The 15,440-nt window shown below is 42.5% G+C and overlaps 1 protein-coding gene across 4 annotated transcripts in view; it reads right to left on the reverse strand.

Moving 5' to 3' along the window:
• The window catches only part of LOC308314002 (GRAM domain-containing protein 2A-like), a 48,237-nt gene extending 35,278 nt beyond the window's left edge, over nucleotides 1–12,959 (reverse strand). For all 4 annotated transcript variants that reach the window (XM_080761363.1, XM_080761362.1, XM_080761361.1 and 1 more), the window contains exon 1: nucleotides 12,827–12,959. The gene's annotated coding sequence lies outside the window, so the exon portion shown is untranslated. The remainder of the gene's footprint in view (nucleotides 1–12,826) is intronic.
• Nucleotides 12,960–15,440: the final 2,481 nt, after the last annotated feature.

A 15,440-nucleotide genomic window follows, 5' to 3' on the forward strand; every position in this document is an offset into this window, starting at 1 on the left:
TCACTGGTATGGCACCCTCCGAGCTGACTTGGAAATAAGCAGACTTTACGAGCAACGTCACGGCCCAGTTCAAATGATGAATTACACACGTAATGTGGGGATGCTCGTAAATGTCCGTACGCTCAAAATTTGAGCGTAAACGGCGTTGTGAATCTGGCCCTTCGGCGAGCAAATAATAGGATGGGTGGCGCGTTGTCACTTGCGGTACTGTACGTCAGGACAGTCACAATGAAAAACATGTATTCTAATGAGATTTCATCGTTCGCTCGCTCACATCGCTGGCACTGTAGATGAGGTGTGAGACTAACACCTCATCTCTCTTAAAGAGAGAGCAAGAGATAAGCAAGAGATAAGCAGGGAACAGTCAAAGAGAGGCTGTGGGATGGGGGGAAGGAAGAGATTAAAGGCTCATACATACTCCAGTTTTTGGTGATAGTTTATCACCGCGGTGTAGTTTTTAAAGGGTTGGAAAACTACACCATTACGTCAGTCGCGGTGATGATAAGCTATCACCCCGTTCACCGATTGGTCTAGAAGTTGGGTAAACCACAGGGAGGCGGGGTCATCACCGCGAGTATGATGGCCTCAACTCTTATCACCGTTTTAGGTGATAAGCTATCACCAAAAACTGGAGTATGTATGAGCCTAGAAGAGGTACATGCATGATGATGAGGAACCAATAGAGGTGAATATCACCCTGCCAGTCATACAACCCTGCCCTGCGTAGATAAGGAACAGATGGTAGAGAGAGAGAGAGAGAGAGAGAGAGAGAGAGAGAGAGGGGGGTGTTAGAGAGAAGCAGCAGATACCATAAGTTCTAAATATAGAAGAGTAATCTTGGGTGCTCACTGCTTTATTAAGGGCAGCCTCTCTGCTGCCTAACAGTTAGGATGTGCAAATGTACCATGGGATGGTACAGTTCGCACATTACACTGTACTTCACTGCATTGGCTTCCGGTTATTTTTAGGATTGATTTGAAAATAAATTTACTTTCTATATATAGTCACGACCAGTGTGATTCAGTGAGGTAATAAAGGCGAACTTGCTGCATGCACACGGGCAGATGCAAATATACAGTCTACTACTCACTGTCAATGGAAGCCAGCAACATGAAGATACAAAGCTACAAATTGAAGCTGAGCTGGGTTCAACGTCCAGATGCAAAGCTACAAAACCACACACACACACTCACACACACACACACACACACACACACACACACACACACACACACACACACACACACACACACACACACACACACACATACACATGATGACCGTGTGAGCAACAGATTTTACAAAACGTCAAATAATGCTGTGATCTTTGCATCTGCCCGTGTGAACGCAGCATAACAGAGGGAATCCACACAGCAACAAAAAACTACTTTTCCAAATGGATCCTAAGTTGTCACTTTGTGAAAATGAGTTGAAAAATGTTCATCTTAAGTGATTTGTGCATAATATTGCTTTAGTTGTGTCGCATCCGGTGTAATAAATTGTTGTGCCCTCTGTGAATGTACAGGAATACAAAGAGCAGTTGAAGGCTGGATATCCGAAACGTCAGTGTCATATTGTGGAATCACTGAAATAAAACATTCAGATAATATTTTGTTGTCTTTGATTTGTTGAACAGTCTGTTTATTGGTATAACGACGCACCAGACAGACAGTGGTCAGAATGCGGTGGTAATATAGAAACAATGCACAGGAACAGACACCATAAACTGAAGTAAACTGTCAAAGTGCATTCCCGCGTCTATGTGAAAATGCTAAGCTTACACAATCTCTTCATACGAGGACACCGTATATACATGAGGCCCCGGTGTTTGACAACCGACTAAATTACAACATGATAACTATCGCTGCAGGATCTAAACTCCAGACGATGGCATGTTTGCAGTCAAGTCTAGCAGTGGACAATGTTTAAACTCCATGTGTGTGCTGAGGGCCGACAGGACGACCATACAATTACAAACTGTTCACAGATCATATTGTCGAGGTTAGGCACGTCTACAAATACAGCAGACCGACGAGCAGTATAGGCTTTGGGTTCCAGTCAGAACCTGAAGACCAATGCCAGATCTGTGGGTCCAATCAAGACAATTCCAGTTTGGGAAATTCCTAGACCATAGATTACATAAGTTTTGACCTATAATATGAAAACTTGGAAGTTTATGTTTGAGAACATTTATATGCAAAGAAGAAATGTTATATATAACTTATTGCCCTATTTGTGAAAAAGAGCCGATGTACAAGCTCACAACCTATTGCAGAATACACATACTGAGTGAACACACACACACACACACACACACACACACACACACACACACACTTTTCCCACACTATTCCTTGTCCCCGATGGCATTTTCGGTCAAAACAACGTTTCTTTGATGGCACAGAGCCGACGATGTGGAGCCCTCCAGTGCCCCGGTATAGATCCATCTTGTAAACAACTAGTTTATGTTCACTTCCGGAAGTCTGGAAATGTGGCTTTTCAAAATAAGAGCTCAACTGGGAAAAATGCTGGCGTGAAGTTGATCCTAATTTGTCAATAAATGCTAGCGGGCTAAGTGTTTATAGTTATAGAAGAGAAGGAGGTTCTGCAATCTTTAAGCATTTAAAAAAAATACTTTACCTATTGACAAATAGCAGTTATACAAGTTCATATCACCGAGTGCCGTTCTACGAGCATGTAACGTCTGATATTTTTGAAAGATCGTGTAAATGTGGCGCCAATCTTTGAATATAAATTATTTCACAGCAAACGTTTTTTAACTCAAATCTTTGCTTCTGGGGGGTCCCTGAAACAACATATTTTCAAATGGGGGTCGGTGGCCGAATACATATAATTTTGGGGGTCTTTTTCTTGACATGAAAAAGTTTGAGCACCACTGACACAGAAAACACAGGTTTTTCAGAAAACTGTTGTGATTTAGAATCGGGTCTCAAGTCATTTTCATGTGTTAAAAGAGTGCAGCAGCTCCTTCTCTTACTGTATATATTATGCAAGATCTAATATAAAAGCTTGGACGCAATCACCCACATCATGTGTTATGTAATGTGCCAGTGCCACTAACGTAAAATGAAACGTTGTGCCACCAGTGTATAATGTCTGTTGACAGAGAGGAGAGGAGAGGAGAGAGGAGGCTTGGTGACTCTGTGCTGTTGGAGGGCATCCAACAACTGTGTGTGTGTGTGTGTGTGTGTGTGTGTGTGTGTGTGTGTGTGTGTGTGTGTGTGTGTGTGTGTGTGTGTGTGTGTGTGTGTGTGTGTGTGTGTTTGAGGGGTTGGTCCTGGAGACTGGAGTCTGCCACACACGAAGCCAGCCAGTCTCCCATTGGTTTGCAGGAAGCAGAAGAACAGAGCGGATTGTGTGTGTGAGTGTGAGTGTGAGTGTGAGTGTGAGTGTGTGTGTGTGTGTGTGTGTGTGTGTGTGTGTGTGCATGTGCATGTGCATTGGGGTTGTAAGAGAAGAAGGGAGGATTATGTCATTGGTTAAAGGACATTCCCTCTCTGTGTTGGGTCAGAGAAAACAGCAACACACACCACTGGACATCATGCCTGGTCATCACACCACGACCAGGCAGGGTTTACATTTCAGATCAGCAAAATATATATATGAAATATAGCAAACACATCAGAATATCATGATGACGCGTCAATGTTGTAGTGTTGAGTTGGAGGTGAACAAATTAAAATCCCACAGAAAATGTTATCTCGAGAAGGGGAAGGTGACTGTACCGGATTGCCTGGTTAAACAGGGAGTGCAGTGAATGTTGTACTTTTTCTGTTTTGTATGTGTCTATGGACTTAATAACATTACTCTAATAGACCCCCAGGTGTGGTTATAATATTCAATTATGTCTTCTCTGTGTATTTTTGGTTTCTTCCTGAAAGCTGAAAGCCTTTGGGTCAAAAGGCCCAATCGAAATACCACCACTTTAGTGGCATCATAAAATCATCCCCTCCCCTAACCCCTCCCCCATTATCATACAACAACAGCTGGGCGGAGAAGAGTGGTAGATGGCCTATATGCTCCACTGGGAGCGATGGGCCCAAGTAGTAGTAAGTATAGTATATCTTAAAATGTCTTAATTAATTGAATAAACACAATGAAACAAGCCCTATAGGGGGGTTTTGCCCTATCCTTTTAACAATCATTGTAAACCGTGCCGCCGTACAATCTGTTTTTTTTTTTGTTGTTAAATTTTTATCCCACGATTTTGTAACCCAGTTTTCTTTTCACCCAGTGCCAATTATCTAATGTAATCCTGGGCGCTACACTTCCTCTGCCAACCTGGGGGGGCAGCGGACTGACCTCATGCCTCCTTCTATGCATGAGGAGTCCAAGCTGCTTCTTTTCACCTGACAGAGGGGAATTTCCCCGGCCGGACGTAGCGCGTGGAAGGGACACGTTATTCCGACCAGTTCCTTTCCCCTCCATCAGGCGCCCCGGCTGGCCAGGGGGAGGTAGTTTTAGAGACCAGGATTACTGCATGTTTTTGTGAGGGTATCTACCCTAGGGGACACGGGGAGAACATGCAAACTCCACACAGAAAGGCCCTTTCGCCAACCCCCGCCTCGGGTATGGGCACTGATGACGCGGAGGAGGGAACACGCCGCCAGTGCCCACAGCGTCCCCAGCGGGAATCGAACCCAGGACCTTCTAGCTGTGAGGCGACAGCACTACCAACTGTGCCACCGTACAATCTGATGAAGTATTCATTCAAACAATCAATCAAACCAGTCTTTTTTCACCCACCTGACAGTCACACACAAAGAAACTTTTATGTAAAAATATAAAAATAACCCCCCTCCCACACACACACGACTGTACATCAGTGTTGTTTTTGGCAGCAAATCTCTATTTTAATTTAGTCATAGTCTTTGGAATTAAACTTAATTTAGTCACCTGGAATGTTTTAGTGTTATTTGACTATTTTTAGTCAACTAAATGTCATGAGATTTTAGTCGACTAAATCTAAAGATTTTAGTCGACTAAAATGTATTTTGGCGAGCCTTGATGCCGTCGTAATGACTGATTTTACACTTGCTGAAAATAGCCAATCACAACGTTGTGAGCTTGTAGATCTGCTATTTTCATGCAACCAAGTGTAAAATGACTTATACTGGATCTCTTGTCCGCTAGTCCCTCCCTAACATTTTAGTCTTGTTTTGTTGACGAAATTGTCAATACTCAACTGTATATTTAGTCTTACTTTCATGTCGTTTCCATTTAGTTTTCGTCAGTGAAAAAAGGTAGTCGACGAAATCAACATATTTGTAAATCAGGACAGGTTGCTTCTCTCTCCACATGGGAGGAATGAACAGAGGTGGTAAAACCCCAGAAGCAGGAGAGCTCTTTTCTCTCTGTTGTTATGGTAACAAGCAGTTTAAATGAGATTTTCTTCGTACTTCCTGAGCTCGGAAACAGACCACCCCCTCCACACACACACTCTGACTTTACACACACAAGTCAGGGAGTCAACAAAGGTGGTGACGCTAAACATTCTTGTCGTGCGCGTGCACACAGACGCACGCACGCACGCACACGCACACGCACGCACACACACACACACACACACACACACACACACACACACACACACACACACACACACACACACACACACACACACACACACACACACACACACACACACACACACACACACACACACAGTAGAGCAGGTAGGCTGTTGTTTCCATGACAGGTGTACCGTACAGGGAACCATCTAGAATGCTGCTGATTAAATCACTGAAGACCTGAGGGATGCCAGACAGCATCACCCATCCAGTGGGAGAGACCCACGGTGCTTTCATTAATATATCGTTGCTGTCGCTGTCGCCTGTCGGGGTGGAAACCTATGTCCAAAACCTCTCTTTTATCACGGTATTATACAAAAAGAACATAGTAAGGCAGCGAAAATAGCCGATACGCAAGATCGCAACCCGTTCGTGAGCTTACAAGTACTTTGGCTATTTTCACAAATTTAGCAAAATTCGTGAAAATCTGCAAAAGGAAAAACAAACCCATAATAAGTAGAAATATGCAATATGGAGATAAGAGAGGTCAGCTCACGACCTGGTTTGACATTTAACAGGATATTGTTGTTAAGCACTTTATCCCTGGCGTGACGTTCCTGTTTTGGGCATGTAGCAAAAATATAAAAACTAATGGAAAGGTTTCCAAAATAGCAGATCTACAAGCTCACAGTCACAATGTGTCACCACGAAAGCAAAACCCACGTGCGTTTGTGTGCGTCAGTGTGTCTTTGACAAATCTTTCTCTCTCTCTCTCTCTCTCTCTCTCACGCACGCAGTTAGAAATGTGATCTATCCTCGTAGGTTAGTCAGCCTGCCAACATCATGGGTTCCAAGCCCAGCACATGTCCTGTGTCACATAACCTGGTGTGTCACATGTTCTCCGGTCGGTCTCTGTCTCTATTTCTGTCCACAGTGAGGTCCAATTACACAACAAAATAATGGCTTTAAAATAATCTGGATGAAGAACTCTGATTTACAGGCAAAACCACCCACAACCTCCAAACGAGGACAGCCCACCAGGCAGGGCAGGCTTTACATTCTAGCCACATAGGCCCCTTTTCCCACCAAAAGAGCTTCGGTTCTAGAACTGGTTCCATTCTAGATTATTGGAACCTTGGTGCTTTCATTTTTCAGTTCCAGAACCTTTAGGGTTCTGAACCAATTCATTTTCAGTGGAAACACTCTGAGAGTCTGAACTGGTTCAATATTAGGTGGGAAAAGAATAAGTGAACAGGGGCCATAGACTCATGAGTGAGCAGGTAGGGTCTGATTGCCTGGCTCAAGGTCAAGGACACTGGTTGACACCGGGTGTAGTCAATGCTTATCTATTATAATTGCCATCATCATTATCCCTTGAACCGAAACCATCATTGGTATTACAAAGCAAACAAGACAGGGTCTAGTAAATCATCATTGGTATTACAAAGCAAACAAGACAGGGTCTAGTAAATAAATAAACGTACAAATTGAATAAACAATTTAGCTGAAGTACATGAGCAGCTGTTTTCAAAAATAGACATGCTAAACAGTAAACATGTTGTGCTGCTTTGCAGAGCAGTTTGATATGCCTATTTCATCATCATTAATCATGAGCTAAGATGCTAATGTGAGCTTTAGCGTAGGGCTACATCTTAAAATGTAATTTTTTCTTCAGTCTTAGAGTTCCATCCCGAGTGTGATTGGCCTGACAGTGTCAGTTGTTCGCTGTGATTGGTCTACTTATTTTGTGGGGACTGTGATTGGTGTAGCGGTGGTGTCAACTGAGCTGTTCCTTTCTGACATTAAATATTTCATCTGAGTTTTCTGTACATTCGATTGATTAAACTCGTTTAATTTCATTCATAGATTTACTTTTTCAAAATTATACATAAAATGTTTCTGGGAATCAGTATGAGTTCCAAAGCTGATGGATGGATGAGTTCTGCTCTGACATGCTCAATAAACTTGGGGGGCACGGTGGCGCTGTCGCCTCACACTTAGAAGTTCTTTTCTCCACATCATCAGCGCCCATACCCTAGGTGGGGTTGGCGAAAGGGCCTTTCTGTGTGGGGTTTGCATGTTCTCCTCGTGTACCCTAGGGTATAGAGTGAGGACCGGGAACGACAGCACTACCCCCTGCTATTCATTTCAATAGAAGTTGCTCTGTGGTGTTTTGAAGCACCCGGAAGACTGCAGGAAATACCATTATAACTCAATGGCTCGAGCGAGCAGAAGTTGAGAGCAGACCTGGCATACGGGTGACTGTTTCATGTAATCAATTCCCAACAGATCTCCAAACCTGTTGTTATGGGGAGTGCTGGTTTCAGTCCATTCAACCTCCTCTTGTGTGTTGGCTAGTGAGATGCACCCTAGGAGATGTTTATACTTCATTGCGCAACAGTATTGCACACAGAGAACAGCCGATATACACACTCACAGTGTTGTGAGCGTGGTGTATGTAATAATATTAAATATAGTTTTTGATGATGTGTTTGAGACCCCAGGAAGAGTAGCTGCTGTCATGTATAGCAAGCTAATGGGGGATTTAATGTTACTGTGCGTTTGTGCTGTATAGTTGGGCCAGTGCACTCACTGCACTGTAGTTATTGTAGTAGTGTTATTGTTGGAATTAGTTTTGTGCTGTGTTGTTGTATAGCGCTGCTGCACAATTAATCACAAATAATCAAAATGATGTAATCGTGAAACTCTGCGATTATTTCAAAGCCCTTCTTTGGACGACAGCTGGTGCACCTTGCCCTCTCCGTCTCCTCATCATTACACAACACTTAAGTGTTAATAACCGCAGCAGTGGTTGAAAAGTAACTAATTACATCAAGTACTGTACTTAAGTATTTCAAAATGTTAATACTTTTACTTCACTACATCTCAGAGGCAAATATTGTACTTTCCTCCACTACAATTATTTTAAAACTTTAGTGAAGTTACTTTTTAGATTTTGATTATTATTACAAACATTAACTACGGCCTATATATAAATTTTCGGCCATTTGAAAATAGCCGATCTACAAGCTCACAATGTGTTGCGATGTGGCGCATTTCCAAAAGATTTTTATACATTCAAATTTTTTCAATGAGACATTCTGCATAATGAGCACTTTTACTTTTGGTACTTTAAGTACATTTTGATAGTCGATACCAATACTTTTGTACTTTTAGTCTTTTACTCAAGTAAATTTTGAATTACAGACTTGTAACAGAGTATTATATATATATTACATAGTACTATATGGCAGTACTGATACTTTTACTCAAGTAAAACATTTGAGTACTTTTTCCACCACTGAAGCCATCTCATCCATCAGGCTCACAGTCAGAGGAACAACTAGATAAAGTGTCCCTCGGGGCACAGGTCTCCACCAGGGCAGGTCAGGTTGTGGCCTCCTGGTGGCGCTATAATAGGCCAATGTGAAAAGGATGCCATTTCTTCTTACATGGCAATTGGATGATTTGAGGCATTTTGTTCCAAAAATGTGTTTTGCTCAGCCTAGTAGGAAAGTCTGTGAAAGATTTCATGTAAATTGCATGCTGCATTCATGATTTGAGGCTTTTTGTTGGGCCAATCCTGCCAACTTTGAAAGTCAATGTTAGCCAATTAGGATGGAATATGAAATATCGGACTAATCCAGCTTGAACACATGACTATAGAGATAGTGTGTAACGATTTGCGGGATTTTTGGACAGAATCTGGAGGAGTAATATAAAAAGAAATGTTTATCAAAAGTCGGCCTCCTGTTCGACTTGGAAGGCCGTTCTGGAAAGTTTGGGGTAGAGGTTCATCGTTGGCATCCAGGGAGTGTCTGTGCAAAATTTGGCATCGACCGGGTTAACGGTGCCGGAGATTAACTGTACACGGACGGACGGACGGACGCCTGTTTTGTTTCAGTGCCACTGCTCTGGAGACATGAACGCACGCACACGCACGTGCACACGCACAGTTCCTAACCTGACAAACTAAACCATGCCATGTCATGCCAAGCAACAAAGAACATCTGAGGAGTTCCCCATTCAGATGTAGTGGACTGTGTAAAGTGTAAATAACACAACCATGGAGTGCTGTGCTGCTGCTACTTAAAGGGACACACCGCTCATATATTATTCTGCACAGATTGCCATCACTCACGATCATGACGTTACTTGCCGATGAATTGTCATACGAATACCGGTAATTGCGATTCAATTGTGTTTTTTGGCATTGAACATGGGAACATGGAAACAAGCCGTAGCACTTGCCATTGCCCCGATTACCTTACAGGCGTACGCAAAGGCTCAATTTATGTCATTTAGATAGCATTTTATGTAGACATACTGTAGCACTGTATATATGCATAGTTCATTATATAGATATTCCATTGTTAGGTTCTTAGCATACATATGATTCATGATAAATGCCTATTGTAAATTGAACATATGCACATAAATTACATTTCTGTTAGCTTTTTAGGCTTTGTAAACAAAACCTGCACAGGGCAGATGTGACAAATACAGAAAATAACTGATATATCATATATTTATTAATAATCTAAATACTTTCAAAATAGATGATCCACACGCTTATATAGCTTTATACTATTTGTTTATACTAGGTCTGCTGGTATTTCTCTCTACACAAAATCTCCACAATGAAAATAGCTGCTCTAAAAGTCTAGATTTGGCTAATGCTATTTTTGACTAATGCTCCCCCAGAATATGGATGCTAGGATTCAAGTCAGGATTAATGGGAGTTAATGGTCCATGTAGACTGTAGAGAGTTTAATCCAGCTCTTGCGTGATCTGTGGCCTGGCTGAGGGATAGCACTGCTGCCTGGAACATGCACGTTTAATGGCCAAGTTGTTTATACAGCTTAGTACAGTGGCCTTTGTGGCTTTAGGAATTCAAATTAAAACCAAGCAAAGCAATACAATCGAAATATGTAATGAACAAACTATTGCAGTGCAAACCTCTCGATAGAAATGTCATTAAATGGGGGTCTAATGCATGTCAAACTGGGGGTCCTTGAAATTAAAATGGTTGAGAATCACTGCTAGAGCCCTAAAGGTCTTCTCTTATGGGGGTCCCTGGCATATCTTTTCAAATGACTATTAAGTCTGTGGATCCCCAAAAAGTGTCAATTTGGGGTCCTTCACACGAAAAAGGGTTTAGAACCACTGGTCTACATAATAGATAAGGCCCAGGGCCACTACGGTATAGTGATATATCATCTCCTGGAGAATCAGTTCCACTGAAAGATGCCTGGGACAGAATCAAAATCCAGTTGAGAGTGGTTTTGCTTTATCAGTCAGTGATTTCTTTTTTGAGACGCTGTATGTGTTATTGACATAGCTGCTACTGCTCATTGTACTGTAGGCCTGTGGTTTTCAACCAGTGGTCCGGGGACCTTGAGGGTCCTTGAGGGGGTTCCAGGTGGTCCTCAGCTAAATGATGGAGAGCTGGTAACCAAATGGACCCTTATAGATCTTTAACTCTTGCGAGGGTAAAATGTCTAGGCTCTCAAAAGTTTTATTATTGGTAAAAATCTAAACTCAGCAACAAAAGTTCAGAAACTTAACTTTGGTCCATTATTTCTCCACTTTAATAATACCATAATAATAATACCTTCACAACGAGGTATAGCTTGTAAGGATCAGACGCTAAATGTGTGTGTAGTGCTTCCAAAAGGTTTGCCAAAATGGCAAGTGGTTGGTACACACCCTTTCTTTGAGTTGCTTAGTGGATTGGATGATTGCACTCTCACACAGTAATAAGGAAAATAAACAACACATATTGGCCAGCTTGGACACGCTGTACATGCTAGAGTGACCAACAGAACCACGTTGGCTATCTGGTTGAGGAATGGGATGCCATCCCACTTGGCATGTGGATCTTCCACTAGCTACTGACTTACTGCGTGCAAAATTAATAAAGTGTAAAAATGGCCAATATGTGTTGTTTTTTCCATATTACTGTGAGAGAGTGCAATCATCCAATCCACTAACTAAGCAACTCAAAGCAAGGGAGAATACCAACCATTTTGGCAATTTTTTGGTTTAGCTGTGTTACTCATTCCACGAATGCCCGATCCTTACAATCTATACCTCGTTGTAAAGCTGACTAATCAACGATTAAAATTATATAAAATACAATACAAATTGGTATTATTAAAGTGGAGAAATAATGGACTAAAGTTAAGTTTCTGAACTTTTGTTGCTGTGGTACCACATCAATACAGCATGGAATTGTGGACAAAATATTCCAACCGCAACTAAATATTAAAGTCTTGGGTCTGAGAGGCTAAATCTCATCAAATGGTGGTCCGTGGCTCAAATGCTGAATACATAATGGCCCTTGATATGAAAAGGGTTGAAATCCACTGCTATAGAAAGTTCAAACAACACAGGTAGTGTGCTTCTGTTTTGCAGTTTTACAAGGGGTTCATTTACCAGAAGCACCATGTTGTCCCTGTGGTGGGTATAAGGATTTATTCATGTTGTTTACATAACAGACTACTAGGGTATTACTAGGAACTGTGTGTGTGTGTGTGTGTGTGTGTGTGTGTGTGTGTGTGTGTGTGTGTGTGTGTGTGTGTGTGTCTGTCACAGTGTGTGTGTGTGTGTGTGTGTGTGTGTGTGTTTGTGTTTGTTTTAATAAAGTAACTATCTTTATTTGTGTATCTTTCCAGGCTAAGCAGCGGTCTAAGGTTCAAGTGAGCCGTGCCAGGTTAGGGTTAATGTGCCAACTCAGCAGACAACCATCAGTGGTCAGGGACCAAGGTGTATTCTAATGCACAGCTCCCATACACGAAAATGAATGCTTAATTTATGTCATAAATATTCAAAATCAAAAGTATACTTATAAATAAATAATTTCAAAATCCACCAAAAACATTCTGACAAATATGGGAGAACATATATCTAGGCTATAATCTATACATATTTTGTTAATCCAAACTGCAGCCGCACGCATGCGCGCGCGTACCCACCCACCCACACACACACACACACACACGAAAATTAACACTGTAGTTCTATTCACATTTCTGCACTGCTGGACTGTAATGTAACGTTGACGACAAAGAGCCGTTGAACCATAAATAGACTAGCACCAGCAAGTAACCTATTAAAATCCTCCTCGGTAACCGACTGAACGGTTCCTCCGCCGAACGGAGGGTAAAACGGTCAAAGGCGTATTTACAAAACATTAGATAACCGACCCCATGCATCTATACCCCATTTTTCACGGTCCCATTACCAACGACAGACGACACAAAAGCAAAACAACGTCTTCTTTTCTTTCTTACCTCTCCGCTCCTACACAGCTTCAATCTCCCGTTAGCACCATTTATTCCAGCGAGTCAGTCACACACAACACAGACGAAAAGTATTTCATTCTCCGTCAGGGGGAGAGCGAGAGAGAGAGCGAGGGGAGACCGGTAACGGAGGAGGAGAGAAGGAGGGGGACACTAAAAGGAGAGTGGGAGGAGTAAACAGCGGAGAAAGGGGAGATAGGAGGGGGGAGTCGGTAGTGGTCGGTCGGTGTGGTGTGAGCTGCTGTGATAGGATGATGATATCAAATTGTATTGTGCTCTGGCAATGTAAACGTATGATTTCTCATGCCAATAAAGCCCTTTGAGTTTGAGTGTCACTGTGTGTGTGTGTGTGTGTGTGTGTGTGGGGGGTTCCATTCTGTGGCAGCGCGTGCAGCAACGTTGAAGGAGGAGCAGCAGTCTGCCAGTCTCTATTAATGTCCTAGTCATGGTGGAACATGTTTTTTTTGCACTTCCTCCATTTACAACCATTACTACATCTACATAAAACGTTCAGATTTCAAATATAAAGTGCTTATCCTATGGCCACAGATGTTACAATTCTCCCCGGGCGGGAATAAATACCAGTATTTTCCGTATTGTTCAATAAAAAAGGTATTTTAATCCGGTCGGTGGCCATTTTCTCAGTTCTTTCGCCATAAACGTTCAAATATGCGACCCCTATCATTTGGGAGGTGTACTCTATAATGGTGTACTGCACTTCTTATACATTATAGCTATGAGGAAAATGGCCACCGATCGGATTACAAACATTTTTATTTGACAATACGTAAAATACGGGTACTTATACCGACCCGAGGAGAATTGAAACATCCGTGGCCTTGGAATGAGCGCTTTATAGTTGAAATCTGAAGGTTTATCTAGATGTAAGGGCTGTAAATGGAGGGCACTGCTGGGCAGGGGGGAAAAGTTTGAAGTTCCGCCACGACGGTCGTGAACGTCCTCCTTTGGGAGCTACACCGAAATTAGAGACCTATCGAATTATGTGACTCCAGACGAGTGGTGTTCCGGTTCTTTATTTCTTTTCACAGTTGCAGGCATAAACCACCATGTAGATCCATATACGATAATACGGTAGTTCTATATCCAACGTGCCAGCAGGTGTTTTATGATTAATTGAACATGGTGGACCCTATTGTAAACAAGTGTAATGCTTTATGGTGTTGTCCACAGTTTTGTGTCGAGTTGTGCTTGAAATGTACTGTAATCCTCCAATCCGTTAATACATACTTCAATCAATCAAAGCACAAGTTTGTCTGTTTGACATTATATGCTTTGATTGATTGACCGATTGATTATCATGAATACTTTATTCGCGGGCGTGATTGTGTGATCCTCCTGCCACACCGACTGACCTCTAGTGGTAGGAGTGGGTTTTCATCAATGTAACGGTTTATAGAGATGCTGATGGAAAAGTACTGACAATGGTAGACTTTATAAATGCAACTGGTCGACGATAATCCCCTCATTAATCCCCTCTCTGGATTAAATCCAGAGATGCGAATAGGGAGAATAACTGACAGCATTAAGTATTTAAAACAATGAAATATTTAGAGTCGAGAGAGAGAGGTCAGAAGCTAATAATATAATTACAAATGTCTCATTAATTCCCTACATTCCCAGCTAAAAGTGATGCCCGTCTATCATTTAACACGTGCCTCTTTTATACTGTCATTAGTTGGACGGCTGCGGTCATAGGCGGATCTAGAAAGTATGGGCCCCTGGGCCACCGTCACGCAAAAGGGCCCCCCCCCCCCCCCACCCCCCTGGAGCTTTTTGTTTTCTTCCGACGTGGCGCATACTGTCTGCACACGTGTACGAATATCAATGATGACATATAGGCCTGCGATATTCAGAATTTACAGCAAGGGATTGCTTAAAAATAATAAACCAGGGGCCCCTGAGCTTGAGCCTCTTCGCAGTCACGCGGGCCCCCTAGCTCAGGGGACCCTGGGCCTGGGCCCAAAAGACCCGTTGGATAATCCACCCCTGGCTGGAGTGTGTGTGTGTGTGTGCGCACAGCCTCGCACACACACAGGCCAACCCAGCCCTTAGGCCTATTAAAAAAATCACACCTGTGTGAACTGAGTGGTGCAACTCCCCTCTCTCTCATTAGCAGGCAACAGTGCAACACTATAGAGCACCAAAGTCCTGACGTCACTGTCAGTAGAGGGCGCCAGTTCACAGGTTCGTGTACTTTTTATTTGTATTGAAATCGCCATAGGGGGATTTCAGATCTCTTCATATAAGAACGGTGTTGGAAAAATAAACCGATCATCCTGGCCTTTTCACTCATATGGATATGAAGCATCGACTGAAGGTGGAAATGTACAAATATACCCAAAGAGTAACACAATAAGCGTTAGAAACGAGTCAAACAACATTTCCGGGTAGGCGGTGGTTGCAGCTGCCCGTCGCACAAAAGAAACGGACATGTTAGTTACGTTTTTTGTATTGATATTTAATGTTTCGTGGCTAGTACGAGTCTAGTCACCGCCACCTGAGCTTACGTCAACGAGGAATCTCAGGAACGCAATGTGTTGACAGCTGGGCGTGACAACACAATATAACTTAAAACCCGGATATA

Source organism: Protomyctophum bolini, assembly GCF_963924005.1.
Source record: "Protomyctophum bolini genome assembly, chromosome: 4".
Lineage (NCBI taxonomy): Eukaryota > Metazoa > Chordata > Actinopteri > Myctophiformes > Myctophidae > Protomyctophum > Protomyctophum bolini.